Source organism: Lolium perenne, chromosome 3 (assembly GCF_019359855.2).
Source record: "Lolium perenne isolate Kyuss_39 chromosome 3, Kyuss_2.0, whole genome shotgun sequence".
In the NCBI taxonomy this organism is placed as follows: Eukaryota; Viridiplantae; Streptophyta; class Magnoliopsida; order Poales; family Poaceae; genus Lolium; species Lolium perenne.
The window spans coordinates 199,147,141-199,166,263 of record NC_067246.2 but is presented as its reverse complement, the minus strand read 5'-3'; the positions used below and the strand labels follow the sequence as shown (position 1 = coordinate 199,166,263).

The 19,123-nt window shown below is 47.2% G+C and overlaps 1 long non-coding RNA gene across 2 annotated transcripts; it reads right to left on the bottom strand.

Moving 5' to 3' along the window:
• Nucleotides 1–1,439: 1,439 nt before the first annotated feature.
• On the bottom strand, nt 1,440–9,418 carry LOC139838528 (uncharacterized). 2 transcript variants are annotated; one of them, XR_011755649.1, is made up of 3 exons: nt 8,759–9,418; nt 2,108–2,308; nt 1,440–2,017 (listed from the first exon to the last, which is right to left on the bottom strand). It is a non-coding gene; the product is annotated as an uncharacterized lncRNA (long non-coding RNA). The 2 variants fall into 2 exon arrangements; XR_011755650.1 differs by lacking the exons at nt 1,440–2,017; nt 2,108–2,308 and adding an exon at nt 8,523–8,630.
• Nucleotides 9,419–19,123: the final 9,705 nt, after the last annotated feature.

The following is a 19,123-nucleotide window of genomic DNA, read 5'->3' as shown; positions in this document are numbered from 1 at the left end:
GACCAAATCTTTCCCTTGAACATATTGATATACTACCTTAGCCATGGCGTAATCGGTTGAGATTTGTCGAGAACTTTGAACGGCCTTCTCGTCAAACACCTTTAGAGGGGGGACCGATTTAACGGGTTGTTCTCCGAGCTGGTAGACTTGGTGTATCCCTTTTATCTCCCTGATACCCGAGCTGGTAGTGGGGTTTTTCGCCTCCATCATTTGGTCGTACGACCTTTCAATAGAACGCCTATAGTCAGATGGCGGCGATGGTTCAGGGTTATACAGATTCTCGACTGTACGATAAACCTTCACCGGATCTAGTGTCTTCTCAAAAGGTATCTCTGGCTCTTTCTTAGCAAAAAGGCCCTCCGGGGACTCAACGGCTTCTGGTTTTCCTCGGGAGTTTTTTCCCAAGGTAACTTCTCAATAGGCGGCGGTGGTTTCTCCTTTCTAGATCTCTTCTTAGGCGGCGTACCATTCCGCTTACCGGGCGCTGTCTTACGCGGAGGATCTCGAGGTGGTGGACTCATGCGGGGTCCCTCTCGGGTAGGTATGGACTTTGCTGCTCATGTGGACTGCTAGGAGGAGGAGTCGAAGGCCTTTGATGCTCATGTGGACTGCTATGAGGAGTCGGTGGCCTTTGCGTAAGGACGACGTACTTCTTCGGCCATAGGGCGAAACCGTGCTTGACATCGGCAAGTGTCCTCTCATCGTCACCTCTAGGAATATCAAGCTCCACTGATTCAAAAGCCGGAACAACTTCATCCACCCCGACACGAACACAGCCAGGTGGAATGGGCATATGGTGGTGCGTTGCTCCTTCTTCACTTGGGTAAACATAACCGACCGCCACCTTAACAGACGCGGTTCTGAATAACATATAGAGCTCGCAATCTGTCTTCTCCGTGACATAATCCACGGGGTAGCTTCCTCCACATCCGTCAAGATGCGTGGAACCCACACTGCTTCTTCGCTGAGATGGGGCGGCATCGGCTTGAGGATCCTGTAGGAACATCGGCTGGTCAGGTGGCCTCTGATTTTTCTCAAGCGCCTCCACCCTAGTTAACAATTCCGTTACAATGTCGGCATCCTTCTTCTTCTTCCGCGAACGGCTTCTATAAGTGTCAGCGGACTGCGAACGCTTCCTTCATGGTGAGACCTGGGCGAGCTCGTACCCGTCCAACGTGTTCGGGATTCCCCGGAGCGAGTGTCGGCTCGTCATTCTCTCTATCGGGAATGTACTCTCCCTTTCGAACCTGTTCAATTGCAGCTACAAGCTTCGGTACGATTTGCTCAATCTTTTCCTTCCATTTTCCCTCCGCAACGATCAGCCCTGTCTTTGGGTCCAACCCTGCCCCATGCGCGAACAACCGAACTTGGACCGTTCGGGCCGGTCCATGTCTCGTGGAGTGATTCCTGCAGCCATCGGTTCATTTTCATACGCTATCCACCTCGGAATGGCAGTCTTGTAGCCACCTGACCCCATATGATGCCAAATTGTCTTCTTTGCAGCATTTTTCTTATTTGTGACCGATCGAGACACAAAAGTAGACGATTGCTTATACCTCTTAAATTCTTGCCAGTGATCCTTTATCTTCACTAGATTATCATCGAATACTGGATCTTCATTCTTATATTTGTCCCATAAATTTTTCTTCCAAGTCTGGAATTGTATGGCCATCTTCTTGAGAGTCCATTCCTTGACTTTATTCTTCTGGCCTTCCGTCATGTCTTCCGGTAGGCTGAAGCGTGTCAGCAGAGTTTCCCAAAGAAACTTTTTCATCGCGTCGTTGACATAACTAGCTTCATTGTCCGCTTTCTTCGGCTTATGCCACTCTCGAATGCTGATCGGTACATGGTCCCTAACAAGAACTCCAGCTTGACTTGTAAATTTGGTGCAGTGATCTTTGGGATGCACCGGTTCACCATTATCCTTAAATGCCGTGAGGGCTAACCTACCCTCGCCCTTTAGAACTCGCGTCGGGCCTCGTTTTGTTTTAACAGACTTGCTCGATGTTCCAGAAGGCTAATAGAAAAATTATTCGTTAATAAGTGAAATACAAATAAATGAATGCATCTAGTGATATGAACATAGACTTGATACATAAATATACACCTCGGCGGAGTTTGTTATGGAAACTTCGTTGTCTCTTCTAACTTGTTCGGACTCAAGTCCCTCGCCGAAATCATTCAGAAAGTCGGCAAAATCTGTTTCATCTCCATCAGCCCCACGGGCACTCTCATATATCAATTTCTGCACCGCTTCTTCCCCCTCCTCATCTCGGACGAAGGTGCCGTCCGCCATAGCTCAATGTCACTACAAAATTAAGAAAGCAATTATATTTCATTCATCTTGTCATGATCATATAACAGATTGCTAGATGGATAACAATTGAAATGAAGAAAGCAATAACCCTAACCCTAACCCACGGACTCGGCGTTCCTCCATGGACTCGGTGTTCCTCCATGGACTCGGTGTTCCTCCTCTCGCTCTTCTTTCTCTTAATCTACTACGGTGGTCCTATTTTTTCTTTCCCTAAATCTACGACGGCGGTGACCATCGACTCGTGCTCCGGCGTGCGGGTGCGCAGCCTCCACATCCAGAACGCGCTCGTCGGCCGCGTCCGCCCCTACCGCACTTCATCAGTAACTCCTCAATTTTATTTTCAAATGGCCCACATTTGCATGTGTTCTTCCACCACTCTATATTTCTAAAAAATGTTTCGTTGTTCATCGATTGTTTTCTCCGGAATTAATACTAATGCATGTTTGTCAAAAAATATTTATTTTTTCGAGAACACATACTACTCTTTTCTTTTACATTGACTTAGGAAAATAGGTACTCTAATATTCGCTGCCCCTTTTAACTCTTCAAACTCAACGGCGTCTCCTTCAGCCTCGACGACGCCGGCGGCGGGAGGGACGCGTCCATGGCCGCGGGAGCGGGACCGGGCAAGGCCAGCGCCGACTTCGAGTTCTTCCTCGCCGGGTGCTCCGCGGTGTCCACCATTCTCCCCGCCGACCAGCTCTTCTCCGGCGGCAAGCTCGTGCCGCTCCGCATCCCCACGACCTCGTCTACCAGCTCGACCGCTGACGGGGTGCCGACGCGGACCTAGACGGAGCACGGCCTCCCTCGATCTCCCTGGCGCACGGCCTCCACCACCGCGCACGCGCGGCTCGGCATTGGGTCGAACACCCTGCGGGCGTGACCTGGCCGGCGCCGAGGCGGAGGCCGGGAGCGCACAGCGAGACGCCGACCTAGACGGAGCAGCAGCGAGGCAGCGTGCAGCGCGCGGGCGAGGGCAGGACAAGGGGAGAGGGACGCCGACGGCGCCATGGTGCGGCGGCCGGCGTGGAGGACGTACGTACCTGCCGGCGCGCGCGAGAGAGAGAGGAGTTCGACGGCGCGGTGCTCGACGGCGTGGACGACGGCGAGCGCGCGGACGATGGCAACGGCGACGGCGCGGAGTTCGACGGCGTGGTGCTCGACGGCGGCGACGTCGTGGTGCTCGACGGCGTGGACGACGGCGAGCGCGCGCGCGGCAGTACTGTGAAGATTTTGGGGGATTTGGGGGAGATTTGGCCGCGCGGCTAAGTCAAAATGCCTGGGAACGACCTTTGGCACCGGTTGGTGCCACCAGCTCACGAAAGGCCTTTCAGGTTGGTGGCACCAACCGGTGCCAAAGGTTTTTTTTTGTTTTTCTTTTTTCTTTTTCTGTTTTCTTTTCTTTTCTTTGTTTCTTTTTCTTTTCTGTTTATTTTTCTTCTCTGTTTCTTTTCTTTTCTTTTCTTTTCAATTTATTATTTTCTTTTATTTTCTTTTCTATTTATATTTTCTATTGCTTTTATTTTTTCTTTTCTTTTCGATTGCTTTTATTGTTTCTCTTGCTTTTCTTTTTCTTTTCTTTTTCTTTTCTTTTCTTTTCCTGTTTCCTTTTCTTTTATTTTCTATTTATTTTTTCCTTTTCTTTTCTTTCTGTTTCTTTTCTATTTCTTTTCTTTACTCCCGCCATGACGCCGTCCGCGGGAAAGTTTCCGCCACGTACGACGTCGCGCGGAAACTTTCCCGCCACGACGCCGCGCGTGGGAGAAAAAAGGCGGGAAAGAAAGGGCGGGAATGAAATTTTATTACGATTGAACTCGAATTAAAAGTACATAGCTTAACTGAAAATTAAAGATACATGACCAAATTCTCTTGGGAGTCATTCGGTCATACTCCTGCCTAGCCCTGTAGTACTCGCCACCGTAGTCGTCGTAGTCGCCGTCATCATCGTCGCGGCATCGGGGTCGCGGTACTCGAACGTCGGCGGGTGAGCACGCGTGGGCTGGGACCGAGGGTAGCGCAGCGGGGGCCACGGTAGGCCATGACGCCCTGGAGAGTCCGGCCGCGCCACCACGGCCGACGGCCGGCCTCGTTGAAGTTCGGAGGAGGCGGGCCGCCCTCCTCGTGCACAGCAAGCGCCCTCTCACGCCGATTGATGAAGAAGCTTTCCCAAGTCGGGCTGTAGTCGGGATGCCACCGGGGATTCCTCCGCCTGCTGGCGTGAGCTCGAAGTAGTAGTGGTTCGTGATGGCCATCTCGCGCGCCCCACCTAGAGGGACGGGAGGGACCGGTACGCCTCCGACGCTTAGCAACCATCCGGTCGGGACGCGGTAGCCCGGCGGTCAGGGGTAGTTCGAGGCGCACAGCGCCTCCGCCTCCCGGGGGGTTAGAGATGCGATGGAAGCCATGGGAGAGAATGATGAGGTTTGCGAGATATGAGTCTAGATGTGATATGTAAATGGTGGCCAAGCCTACATATATATAGTGAAAAAATGGCGGGAAGACGAGAGGCGGGAACCGGTGGAAAGCGCGGGAAGAAAATAGGCGGGAAGACAGATCGAGGCAAACCTTTAGTACCGGTTGGTGGGTGCAACCGGTACTAAAGCTGTCGGCGAGATAAGGACGCCCTGCTCGATGAGATAAAGTATGTAGCGCCACGACGCCCGTCGGTGGGATAAGGACGCGTGGGTAACCTTTAGTACCGGTTGGTGGGTGCAACCGGTACTAAAGCTGTCGGCAGGATAAGAACGCTCCGCTCGATGAGATAAAGTATGTAGCGCACGACGCCCGTCGGTGGAAATCTCCCGTGGCGGAACTTCTCGAATATGCCCTTGGTGCACATGCCCTATATTAATATCTTACATACAAGCCCGTGACTTAACTAGTAAAACAAGCCAACCATCTCCATTGTTAATATCTTACATACAAGAACATCATTACACAAAAGTGATTTCCATATTGAGATACACAAGTTATGATCCCTATATGTAGCTAGCTAGTCTTCGAGTTTTCTTCGCTCGTTTCCCTTTCTTCTTACTGCGACGCAACCATGGACAATCTTCATTGTTTAAGATGATGCTTGGGTCAATTTTTACCTTGAAGGGTGGAATATCGTCAAACTTATTATAATCTTCGACATGTCTGTCTTGTCCTCTACTCCCACGATGTTTCTTTTTCCTGAAAGAACTATGTGCCGCTTTGGCTCATCGTATGATGTGTCCTCTTGCCTTTCTTTTCTTTTTTTCGGTTTGCTAGACATATCCTTCACATAAAAAACCTGAGCCACTTCACCGGCTGGGACGAATGGTTCGGTGTCGTACCCAAGATTCTTGAAATCCACCGTAGTCATTCCGTATCGCGGGTCTACCTGTACCCGTCTTTCAGGTTGAACCATTTACACGAACAAAGGGACCTTGAAATTAGGTCCATAGTCAAGTTCCCATATCTCCTCTATGTACCCATAATATGTGACCTTGTTCCCATTGCCATCTTCTGCATCAAAGCGGACACCACTGTTTTGGTTGGTGCTCTTTTTGTCTTGGGCCAAAGTGTAAAATGTGTTCCCATTAATCTCGTACCCTTGAAAAGTCGATATAGTAGAAGATGGTTGCTTGGCCAACAAGTACAGCTGCTCGTCATCGGTGACATTCATGAGACGTGTTTGCAACCAACCGCCGAAAGTCTTCATGTGTTCTCCATCAATCCAATCTTCACGTTGCTCCGGGTATTTAGAGCGTAAGATCTCCTTGTGTTCCTCTTTGTACGGAGCCACCAAGATGGAATTAAGTAGAAGCTGTGTAGTGTGCTTGAGTGAAAGAATGTCCGTCCATACACGTTGCTGATTTCTTTCCTAGCGTGCCTTTTCCACGCAGTCTCCCCTCATAGCGCGATTCAGAACACCGATCGGCTTAAGGTCAGGAATAAAGTCAACACAAAACTCAATGACCTCCTCTGTTCCATAGCCCTTGGAGATGCTTCCTTCGGCCTAGCACGGTTATGAACGTACTTCTTTAAGACTCCCATGAATCTCTCAAAGGGGAACATGTTGTGTAGAAATACAGGACCGAGAACGCCAATCTCTTCGACCAGGTGAACTAGGAGATGTGTCATAATATTGAAGAAGGATGGTGGGAACACCAACTCGAAGCTGACTAGACATTGGACCACATCCTTCTGTAAATTTTGTAGAGTAAGTGGATTGATCACCTTCTCGAGAAATTGCATTGAGGAACGCACATAGCTTCACAATGGGTACTCGAACATTTTCCGGCAGAAGCCCCCTCAATGCAACCGGAAGTAATTGTGTCATAATCACGTGGCAGTCATGAGACTTTAGGTTTTGAAACTTTTTCTCCGACATGTTTATTATTCCCTTTATATTCGACGAGAAGCCGACGGGACCTTGATGCTACTCAGGACTTCAAAAAGATCTCCTTCTCCTCTTTGGTAAGAGCATAGCTGGCAGGACCTTGATACTTCTCTCTGGATTCAGGTTGTTTCCTTCGTGGATACTTTGCTGGTCCTGCCGTGCATCCGGTGTATCTTTTGTCTTCCCATACACGCCCAAGAAGTTTAGCAGGTTCACGCAAAGATTTTTCGTCACGTGCATCACGTCGATTGCAGAGTGAACCTCTAAGAATTTCCAGTAGGGTAGCTCCCAAAATATCGACTTCTTCTTCCACATGGGTACGTGTCCGTCAACATCATGCGGAACAGATTGTCCGCCGGGACCCTTTCCAAAGATCACTTCTAAATCCTTGACCATATCATATATAACTTCCCCATTAGGGCGGGTAGGCTTGGTTCGGTTATCTGCCTCACCTCCGAAATGCTTTCCTCTCTTTCTTACGTGATGTTGTTTTGGAAGAAATCGACGATGCCCAGTACACATTCTTGTTTCCCAAATAAATACTATCAGTCTCACCTAAACAGTGTGTGCATGCATTGTATCCCTTGTTTGACTGCCCTGAAATGTTACCAAGAGCAGGCCAATCATTGATGGTTACAAATAACAACGCTCGTAGGTTAAATTCCTTTTGTTCGTGCTCATCCCACACGGGTACACCTTCGTCACGCCACAACTCTAAAAGTTCTTCAACCAATGGCCTCGGGTACACATCAATGTCGTTGCCGGGTTGCTTCGGGCCCCTGGATGAGCACCGGCATCATAATGAACTTCCGCTTCATGCACAACCAAGGAGGAAGGTTATAGATACATAGAGTCACCGGCCAGGTGCTATGTAGACTGAGCTCTGCTCCCTAAAGGATTAAAGCCATCTGTACTTAGACCAAATCTTAAGTTCCTTGCGTCATCTGAAAATGACTTGAACTCTCTGTCGATTTTTCTCCACTGCGACCCGTCAGCGGGGTGTCTCAGCATCACATCTTTCTTACGGTCCTCTTTGTGCCATCGCAACAACTTGGCATGCTCTTTGTTCTGGAACAAACGTTTCAACCGTGGTATTATAGGAGCATACCACATCACCTTCGCAGGAACCCTCTTCCTGGGGGTGGACTCACCCTCAACATCGCCAGGGTCATCTCGCCTGATCTTATACCTCAATGCACTACATACCGGGCATGCATTCAAATTCTCGTACTCCCCGCGGTAGAGGATGCAGTCATTGATGCATGCATGTATCTTACGCACCTCTAATCCTAGAGGGCAGACAACCTTCTTTGCTTCGTACGTGCTAGAGGGCAACACGTTCTCCCCGGAAGCATCTTCTTTATTATTTTCAGCAACTTTTCAAATCCCTTGTCGAAGTACCATTCTCGCCTTCCATCGCAGCAATTCCAGCGTGGTACCCAAATTTTTTCGACCATTTTCGCAATTTGGGTACAACAGTTTGTTGTGATCCTCTAACATTTTCTCCAACTTCAACCTCTCCTTTTCATTTCCGCAGTTCATCTTCGCATCAAGAATGGCCCGACCCAAATCGTCATCCGGGTCATCAAAAATCGGCTCATCGAAAATGGGCTCTTCTTCAGCTTCGTCTTCCCCTATTCTACTACCACCGTCTTCAGTGAATAAGGGATAGTTGTCACTATCCTCTTCTTCTTCGTTGTCTTCCAATATAACCCCTCTTTCTCCGTGCTTGGTCCAACAATTATAGCTGGGCATGAAACCATTCTCCAGCAGGTGGACGTGAAGGGTCTTCGAGGTAGAGTAATCCTTCATATTCTTACAGGAACTACATGGACAATACATGAAACCATTCGACTGCCTGTTTGCCTCAGCCACGTTGAGAAAATAATGCATGCCAGTAATGAACTCGGGATGGACCCGGTCACCGTACATCCATTGTCGACTCATCTGCATTTTATATGTATATCAAAAATCATTAAGTACACAACATCATGGATATATGAGTGACCAACTTAATTAATATTCAAGTTCATCACATAAAACTAAGTTTTTTTTATAAAAAAGAAGAGGCTCACCGAGGTTGTACGGTGCCGGCTAGGGGACGACGCTAGCGATCGACGGCGGTGAGGACGGGGATGATACTAATTAAAACCTACAAAATATACCATAATTTCAGCTCAAATTGATTATAAAAAAAGTAAAATCCCTAACTTAGGCATTTCATCAAACACCTTGCTAGCACTAGAAAAATAGTACGAGTTAAACTACCAAAGAAATGAGCTAAATTAGGAACGCCGGAAGAAAGGATGATATTGCTAACCCTTGGATAGATGCATGCCGTTAATCTTGTTAAAATGGTGGAGAAAAAATAGAGATTTATTGGAGTGTGAGAGGTGCAAAAATTTTGTGTGTGAGAGGAAGAAGAGAAAAATGAGATGAAGAGAAGAGCCGGCCAGGGGACGGGCTCGAGACTTGATGATAATATAGGGGGCACCCTTTGGTACCGGTTCGTGTTAAAAACCGGTACCAAAGGTCCTACCCGAGCCCCACCACGCGTCTGACAAATGGCCGAAGACCTTTCGTACCGGTTCCTAACACGAACCGGTACGAAAGCCCCTCACGAACCGGTGCCATTGCTCCTCGCCCGCCTGAGCCCCCGAACCGGTGCAGATTGCCCCATTGGCACCGGTTCGTAAGGGAACCGGTACCAATGGCTTAGATGGATGCCCCATTTTCCACTAGTGTTCGGAAAAAGAATGGGACAATGTGCAAATCCTAAAATGTTGTTTGAACTGCAAAATATGTACAGAACACAAGAAAACCAAGAAATGTTTACTGAATTAGAGGTTCCTTTCACAGATGAAGAAACCGAGGCAGTAGTAGAAATCCCCTGGTCCACGTGGTTTTAAAAATGAGTTCATCAAGTGTAGTTGGTCAATTACTGGTAATGATTGCAAGAAGCTCATCCAATATTTTTATGATGATAAAGTATCTCTGGAAAGCATCGATTCCTCCTTCATCATTCTCATTCCAAAGATCAACAAACCGGTTAGTCCAAATGATTTTAGGCTGTCTTAACAGTGTCATAAAATTATCAGTAAACTACTGGCACATCACAGTGAGCAAAAAATTATATTGAAGATAGTCCACAAAACTAATATTGGGTTTCTTTGAAAAGCACACCATTCCAAGATTGCTTGCGGTGGACCTTTGAGTATTTTTTCCAATGCCAACAATCAAGAAATGAGATCATATTTTTCAAATTGGATTTTGAAAAGGCATTTGACAAGATTTAGCATTCTGCAATTATTAACATTCTAAAAGCCAAGGGGTTTCAAAAAAATAGATAAACTAGATCAAAATAATTTTGCAGTGCGGGAGGTTATCGGTTTTGCTCAACTGAGTTCGCGGGAAACTTTATTGTAGAAGTGGCGTAAACAAGGAGATCAGCTCTGCTCTTTGTACTTAATGCATATTTGCTTCAGTCCATTCTGAATAAAACCATGTTTGCAAGGATTGATGCATATGCCTCTTGTTGTGAAGATTTATGATGGTACACTTATCATTATGCAAGCAGATGCTTCCCAGCTTGCTTGCCTTAAAGCACTTTTGTATACCTCTATTGGACTAAAGTTTTTTTTTGAAATTTCGACAACTTTATTACTCAATCAACACACTGTCCTTAACGATTACAGGAATAATAAACGCAGGAGGGTCCAAAAACCAGAAAACTTTAACCCTCTCCAAAGAACCATGGCGTGCAAGCTCATGTGCGGCCTCATTAGCTTCTCGCGGGCAATACCGTATCGTTGCCTTGCCAAGCACCGTCAAAAGATGCCTACAATCATCAATAACCATTGCACTAGTGCCTCTGAACTCTGAAGGATCGAGGACAACTTGAACTACCTCCATCCAGTCAGATTCACCCATCAAAAGACGTGGTCCAAATTGTTCACCTAACTGGAGACCCGCTAACAAAGCCGAAGCCTCCATCGCTGCAACATCAATGGCACTATCAGTGAAGTCACAACAGGCAGCCATGCAATTCCCTCTAGAATCTCTAATAATAGCCCCTGTAGCTCCACGCCCCGTATCACTATCAAACACAGCATCCACGTTCAATTTGTACACACCAGACGTAGGTCTGTGCCAACCCTCCTGTCTAATCGATCACATTTCCTGTGCCCTTCAGCTTGACATCATTAGCCACAATACCCTGGATATTAATGATAGTCCTCTCCGGCGTTAGCACCGGCTCTTTGTTCTTTACTTGCCTTCTAGACCACCATAAGTACCAACATGTGGTCATGACCAACTCCATAAAATGTTGCTACTGGACTAAAGTTAATTATCATAAGTCAAGCATGGTCCTCATTAATATGGCTGATGACAGAGATGAGCATATTGTTACATATTGCAATGTCATCCTGGTCCAGTTTGATTCAAACTTTATAAATTGAGCATAACAACAAAGACTCAAGAAAGCTTCAATATTGCGTCAAGTCGTAAGTTGCTTAAACATTTGTAGTCGATTGTGCCACTATGACAATGGTCATTTATTTATAGGGATGTGGTGGCTGATAACAAAGGATGCTAAATATCACAAGTCCGGTAGAAGATGCTTCCATATAGAGGAGGAACTTCATGCAATTTGCAATATAGTGGAAATATACACTCAATTATAAGTTGATAAGCATATAACTTAGATCGTCTAAGTTAAGCAGGGTCTAGTTACACTACCCAAAACTTTACGGTGCTTGGGGCCCTTGATTGCTAGAATATAACCCAACTAGACCGTTGGGCGCAAACAAACGGTGTTTGGTTGCCCGTGCAACAAACTGGGTCATGCCTTGCAACAAAACCCACTGAGAACAATTGATTTGGTTTTTCTAGCAAGTCAGACCTAGCGGGCACATCATGGCTAGCTCGTGTTTGCACATGAGATAAGTACCAGATATGTATCGTCCTCGTCCATAACTACCTCCCTCACTCTTTTCCTCTCTCACTGCTCCACTATGTGTCACCGTTATCCATCGGTCCATCTAATGGAGGATTCACCTCGAGCCCCTCTACCACCCAAGCCGCGAGCGGGAAGGTGGATCTGACTAGCCCCGCCATCGCCGACCTTGAGGCCATTTAGTATGATCTTTTCAGCCACCCATATCGAAGCCAGCGACATCTGTAACAATGAGGCCAAGCACAACCATGATGGTAATATAAGTAGGGGTGGATTCCCTAGTGGGGACATGCGCAACAACATCATGCCTTCAACAATGGAAACATTAGCAACGATGCATGTGACATCCTCTCCACCCCTATGTAAGTATACTGATAACCAACATTGTTTTTCTTAGAGTTTGATTTGGTTGGTCCGGGTTAATGGTTAGGGTTTTACCTTGCATGTGTAGATTCTATCTTGTGTACATTTGTGCATTGTGTAGGCACTTATGTATGATTTGCATATTGACATCTGTTGATGCTTAGATTTGTTCGTTTGGGGGTAGTGGTTATGGTTTTATCATGATATGTATGAGGACTAAATTCAACATTGGCAAGGGTGATTAGTGCATGTCAAGTTGTGTTGGGAGTTTACATGACATGCCATACCCAACACAACATGACATGCACTAGCCACTCTTGTCACCGATCAACATGATTTCAATGATCACAAATGTCACTGGTCAACATGATTTCAGTTACTACAGGAATCTGGGGATATGTCGATGGCCGCCGGCCCTCGGCGTAGCACAGCGTTGCCCTCGGCACACGGTACGCCGACGGTGCCCCTCGGCGTAGCTCCTCGGGGAAGGTCGGCCTCGGCAGAGCACAGGTGACCCTCGGCGTAGACGTCGCCGTCGGCGTAGCCGCAGAGGGCCGACGGCTGGCCCCACCCGTCGGCGTAGCGGCGCTCGGCGTAGCACAGTGACCGGAGCCGTCCGTCTAACGGCCGTTTGTGCTACGCCGAGGGGCACACCGTCGGCATAGCGCACCACGTGGCGTGCCCGTGGCTTCCCTGGTGGCATCTACGCCGCGTCTACGCCGAGCGCCGCCCCGTCGGCATAGCGCGCCACGCGGCGTCTCCTGGCTCGCCTGGCGAGCGGCTACGCCGAGCGCCTCCCCGTCGGCATATCATGCCACGCGGCATCTCCTGGCTCGCCTGGCGCAAGCTACCCCGAGGGGTAAACCGTCGGCGTAGCCAGTACCATTTGGTCCATGTCGACGCTACCCCGAGGGGGAAGCCGTCGGCGTAGCTTGGACCATTTGGTCATTTTTTTTGGTTTTTTTGCTGTTTTCCAGATTTGGCAGATAATAAAAGCACATAAAATTCACATAAAATTCACAGGAACTTCGCATGAAGTGCAAATACACATAACATGAAGTGCATACATAGTGTCATAGTGGATACATAGTGCCATAATGTGCATACATGGTGCCATAGTGTGCATACATGGTGCCATAGTGTGCATAAGATACATGGGACAACTAGAGGAGCTCGTCGCCGCTAAACACCGGCCCGGTCGGATGCCTTCCAGTAGAAGCTGCGGAAGAACCACCAAGAGAAGTACCGGGAGAAGTACCGGGAGAAGCACCGGGAGAAGGACCACCATGATGAACCGGTGTCATCTCCCTCCCACCACCCTGGTTTCCGGAACATCCCGTTCCCTACACACATGTTCCCGAGATGTTAGCAATTTGCGAGGCAAAGGAAAGTCGTAGTATTCGGTTTGGTGAAGAACTTACCGCTGTTGGCACAGGAGGGGCGGGCGGCGGCTCTGGGAGGGGCGGGCGGCGGCTCAGCGAGGGGTGGGGACGGCGGGGGCCGGCGGGTGGCGGCGCGCGGGAGGAGCGGCGGGTGGCGGCGGCGCGGGTGAGAGCAGGGGCGCGGTGGCTGAGAGCAAGGGGCGCGGGTCGGGCTCGGGATGGGGAGCTCCGCGTGCGTGCGTTAAGTTAGGCTTAGGGGTCTATGCCGAGGGCCGGAGATACGCCGACGGTGGCCCTCGGCATAGCCCAAATTTTTTTTTTGTTTTTCATTTCATTTATTTTTCTGAATATAATCTTTACTATTAAATGGCGATGCGACCGTGGTACGTCTCATACATCGGTAAAAAAATTGTGTCGCGGCGATCGCAAAAGTAAACCGTAAAGAAAAACGCACGCGGACGTCGGTTATATTAAGTGTCCGAGCGATCTACGGAGTATTCGCTCGCGGGCCAGGAGATGCGAAAGAAAACGACCGGACTACAATTTCAGCTTGGCCTGCTAACCTGACTATTTTACTTAGCCTGCTAATCAGTTAAAGGTTATACACATTAAATATTTGTAGATCGATAAGTCAGACGCGCATGGGGCTATGCCGAGGACCAGATCTACCCCTTTGAACGGCATCCGATGACAGCTGACCCATGGTACCGTCTTTTGCAGTGGTTACTAGGACACATAAAATGATGCCACGCGGCTCCGCTCGAATTTTTGGCTCCGTTTACTTTGCCAACTGTGCAAAACGGGGCCGCCGGGACATGCGGTATGGCCGTACCGGGCGCGCGGTTGCACCCATCCGCCAACGCGCGAAACGGAAAACATTTAGCACATAAAATGATGCGTCCTCGACCTAAAAACATTTTCCCCTCCATTTATTGAGCGAAGGAAAGTGTCGCCCCAGTTCAAATCCGGTCAGTTTCCAGCGGATTCGGCGGGACACCGCGGGAAGCGGGAGGGATTCCCAGATGGCTACCGCGCGCATATGGCATGTGATAGGTGGTGCGTAGGAGGTATCCTACCGCTGCGCAGAGGTCCCGCGCGATACTGAAATGCGCACCATGTAGCTGCTTCACAAAAAAAAACCCTTCCGGCACCCCGAAAATGGAAAAACCGTCGCCCGTGGTTCGATTTGGAAATCCGCGACCGGGGCCTTGCTTCCCATCCTAAGGCCCACGCACGTGCCAAATATGGCCTCGTTCCGACAAACTATGTGGTGAAACGGGCCGTTTCCTACTCATTTCCCCTAAAAGCCATAGAACTCCGGACGAGATAGCCCTGTTCGTGAAGGGTTTTCCAAGATAATTGTCGTATCCCAGTTCCCTCTTTTGCAGTGGCTACTAGGACACATAAAATGACGCCACGCGGCTCCGCTCGAATTTTTGGCTCCGTTTACTTTGCCAACTGTGCAAAACGGGGCCGCCGGGACATGCGGTATGGCCGTACCGGGCGCGCGGTTGCACCCGTCCGCCAACGCGCGAAACGGAAAACATTTAGCACATAAAATGACGTGTCCTAGACCAAAAAACATTTTTCCCTCCATTTATTGAGCGAAGGAAAGTGTCGCCCCAGTTCAAATCCGGTCAGTTTCCAGCGAATTCGGCGGGGCACCGCAGGAAGCGGGTGGGTGATGCGTGTGGTTGGCACGTCCGTTGGGAACCCCAAGAGGAAGGTGTGATGCGCACAGCGGCAAGTTTCCCTCAGTAAGAAACCAAGGTTTAATCGGACCAGTAGGAGTCAAGAAGCACGTTGAAGGTTGATGGCGGCGAGATGTAGTGCGGCGCAACACCAGGGATTCCGGCGCCAACGTGGAACCTGCACAACACAACCAAAGTACTTTGCCCCAACGAAACAGTGAGGTTGTCAATCTCACCGGCTTGCTGTAACAAAGGATTAACCGTATTGTGTGGAAGATGATTGTTTGCAGAAAACAGTAGAACAAGTATTGCAGTAGATTGTATTTCAGTAAAGAGAATTGGACCGGGGTCCACAGTTCACTAGAGGTGTCTCTCCCATAAGATAAACAGCATGTTGGGTGAACAAATTACAGTTGGGCAATTGACAAATAAAGAGAGCATGACCATGCACATACATATTATGATGAGTATAGTGAGATTTAATTGGGCATTACGACAAAGTACATAGACCGCCATCCAACTGCATCTATGCCTAAAAAGTCCACCTTCAGGTTATCATCCGAACCCCCTCCAGTATTAAGTTGCAAAGCAACAGACAATTGCATTAAGTATGGTGCGTAATGTAATCAACAACTACATTCTTAGACATAGCATAAATGTTTTATCCCTAGTGGCAACAGACAACACAACCTTAGAACTTTCTCACATCGTCCCTGTGTCAATGCGAGGCATGAACCCACTATCGAGCATAAGTACTCCCTCTTGGAGTTACAAGCATCTACTTGGCCTGAGCATCTACTAGTAACGGAAAGCATGCAAGATCATAAACAACACGTAGATATAACTTTGATAATCAACATAACAAGTATTCTCTATTCATCGGATCCCAACAAACGCAACATATAGAATTACAGATAGATGATCTTGATCATGTTAGGCAGCTCACAAGATCCGACAATAATAGCACAATGGGGAGAAGACAACCATCTAGCTACTGCTATGGACCCATAGTCCAGGGGTAGACTACTCACACATCATACCGGAGGCGACCATGGCGGTGTAGAGTCCTCCGGGAGATGATTCCCCTCTCCGGCAAGGTGCCGGAGGCGATCTCCTGGATCCCCCGAGATGGGATCGGCGTTGGCGGCGTCTCTGGAAGGTTTTCCGTATCGTGGCTCTCGGTACTGGGGGTTTCGTCACGGAGGCTTTAAGTAGGCGGAAGGGCAAGTCAGGAGGCGGCACGGGGGCCCCACACCATAGGGCCGCGCGGCCAAGGGGGGCCGCGCCGCCCTAGGGTGTGGCCCCCTCGTGGCCCCTCTTCGTCTCTCCTTCGGACTTCTGGAAGCTTCGTGGAAAAATAGGCCCCTGGGCGATGATTTCGGCCAATTCCGAGAATAGGTCCTTACTAGGATTTCTGAAACAAACAACAGCAGAAAACAGCAACTGGAACTTCGGCATCTTGTTAAAAGGTTAGTTCCGTAAAATGCACGAATATGACATAAAGTGTGCATAAAACATGTAGATAACATCAATAATTTGGCATGTAACATATGAAATTATCTATTCGTCGTAGACGTATCAGCATCCCCAAGCTTAGTTCTGCTCGTCCCGAGCGATAAAACGATAACGTATAATTTCTGGAGTGACATGCCATCATAATCTTGATCATACTATTTGTAAAGCATATGTAGTGAATGCAGCGATCAAAACAATGTATATGACATGAGTAAACAAATGAATCATAAAGCAAAGACTTTTCATGAATAGCACTTCAAGACAAGCATCAATAAGTCTTGCATAAGAGTTAACTCATAAAGCAATAATTCATAGTAAAGGCATTGAAGCAACACAAAAGAAGATTAAGTTTCAGCGGTTGCTTTCAACTTGTAACATGTATATCTCATGGATATTGTCAACATAGAGTAGTATAATAAGTGCAATAAGCAAGTATGTAGGAATCAATGCATAGTTCACACAAGTGTTTGCTTCTTGAGGTGGAGAGAAATAGGTGAACTGACTCAACATTGAAAGTAAAAGAATGGTCCTCAATAGAGGAAAAGCATCGATTGCTATATTTGTGCTAGAGCTTTGATTTTGAAAACATGAAACAATTTTGTCAACGGTAGTAATAAAGCATATGCATCATGTAAATTATATCTTATAAGTTGCAAGCCTCATGCATAGTGTACTAATAGTGCCCGCACCTTGTCCTAATTAGCTTGGACTACCGGATCATCACAATGCACTGTTTTTACCAAGTGTCACAAAGGGGTACCTCTATGCCGCATGTACAAAGGTCTAAGGAGAAAGCTCGCATTGGATTTCTCGCTATTGATTATTCTTCAACTTAGACATCCATACCGGGACAACATAGACAACAGATAATTGACTCCTCTTTTATGCATAAGCATGTAACAACAATTAATAATTTTCTCATTTGAGATTGAGGATATATGTCCAAAACTGAAACTTTCACCATGGATCATGGCTTTAGTTAGCGGCCCAATGTTCTTCTCTAACATATGCATGCTTAACCATAAGGTGGTAGATCTCTCTTACTTCAGACAAGACGGACATGCATAGCAACTCACATGAAATTCAACAATGAATAGTTGATGGCGTCCCCAGTGAACATGGTTATCGCACAACAAGCAACTTAATAAGAGATAAAGTGCATAATTACATATTCAATACCACAATAGTTTTTAAGCTATTTGTCCCATGAGCTATATATTGCAAAGGTGAATGATGGAATTTTAAAGGTAGCACTCAAGCAATTTACTTTGGAATGGCGGGAAATACCATGTAGTAGGTAGGTATGGTGGACACAAATGGCATAGTGGTTGGCTCAAGTATTTTGGATGCATGAGAAGTATTCCCTCTCGATACAAGGTTTAGGCTAGCAAGGCTTATTTGAAACAAACACAAGGATGAACCGGTGCAGCAAAACTCACATAAAAGACATATTGAAAACATTATAAGACTCTACACCGTCTTCCTTGTTGTTCAAACTCAATACTAGAAATTATCTAGACCTTAGAGAAACCAAATGTGCAAACCAAATTTTAGCATGCTCTATGTATTTCTTCATTAATGGGTGCAAAGCATATGATGCAAGAGCTTAATCATGAGCACAACAATTGCCAAGTATCACATTACCCAAGACATTAATAGCAATTACTACATATATCATTTTCCAATTCCAACCATATAACAATTTAACGAAGAAGAAACTTCGCCATGAATACTATGAGTAGAAACCAAGGACATACTTGTCCATATGCTACAGCGGAGCGTGTCTCTCTCCCATAAAGTGAATGCTAGGATCCATTTTATTCAAACAAAACAAAAAACAAAAACAAACCGACGCTCCAAGCAAAGCACATAAGATGTGATGGAATAAAAATATAGTTTCAGGGGAGGAACTTGATAATGTTGTCGATGAAGAAGGGGATGCCTTGGGCATCCCCAAGCTTAGACGCTTGAGTCTTCTTAATATATGCAGGGGTGAACCACCGGGGCATCCCCAAGCTTAGAGCTTTCACTCTCCTTGATCATGTTGCATCATACTCCTCTCTTGATCCTTGAAAACTTCCTCCACACCAAACTCGAAACAACTCATTAGAGGGTTAGTGCACAATATAAATTAACATATTCAGAGGTGACACAATCATTCTTAACACTTCTGGACATTGCATAATGCTACTGGACATTAGTGGATCAAAGAAATTCATCCAACATAGCAAAAGAGGCAATGCGAAATAAAAGGCAGAATCTGTCAAAACAGAACAGTTCGTATTGACGAATTTTAAAATGGCACCAGACTTGCTCAAATGAAAATGCTCAAATTGAATGAAAGTTGCGTACATATCTGAGGATCATGCACGTAAATTGGCTTAATTTTCTGAGCTACCTACAGGGAGGTGGACCCAGATTCGTGACAGCAAAGAAATCTGGAACTGTGCAGTAATCCAAATCTAGTACTTACTTTTCTATCAACGGCTTAACTTGGCACAACAAAACACAAAACTAAGATAAGGAGAGGTT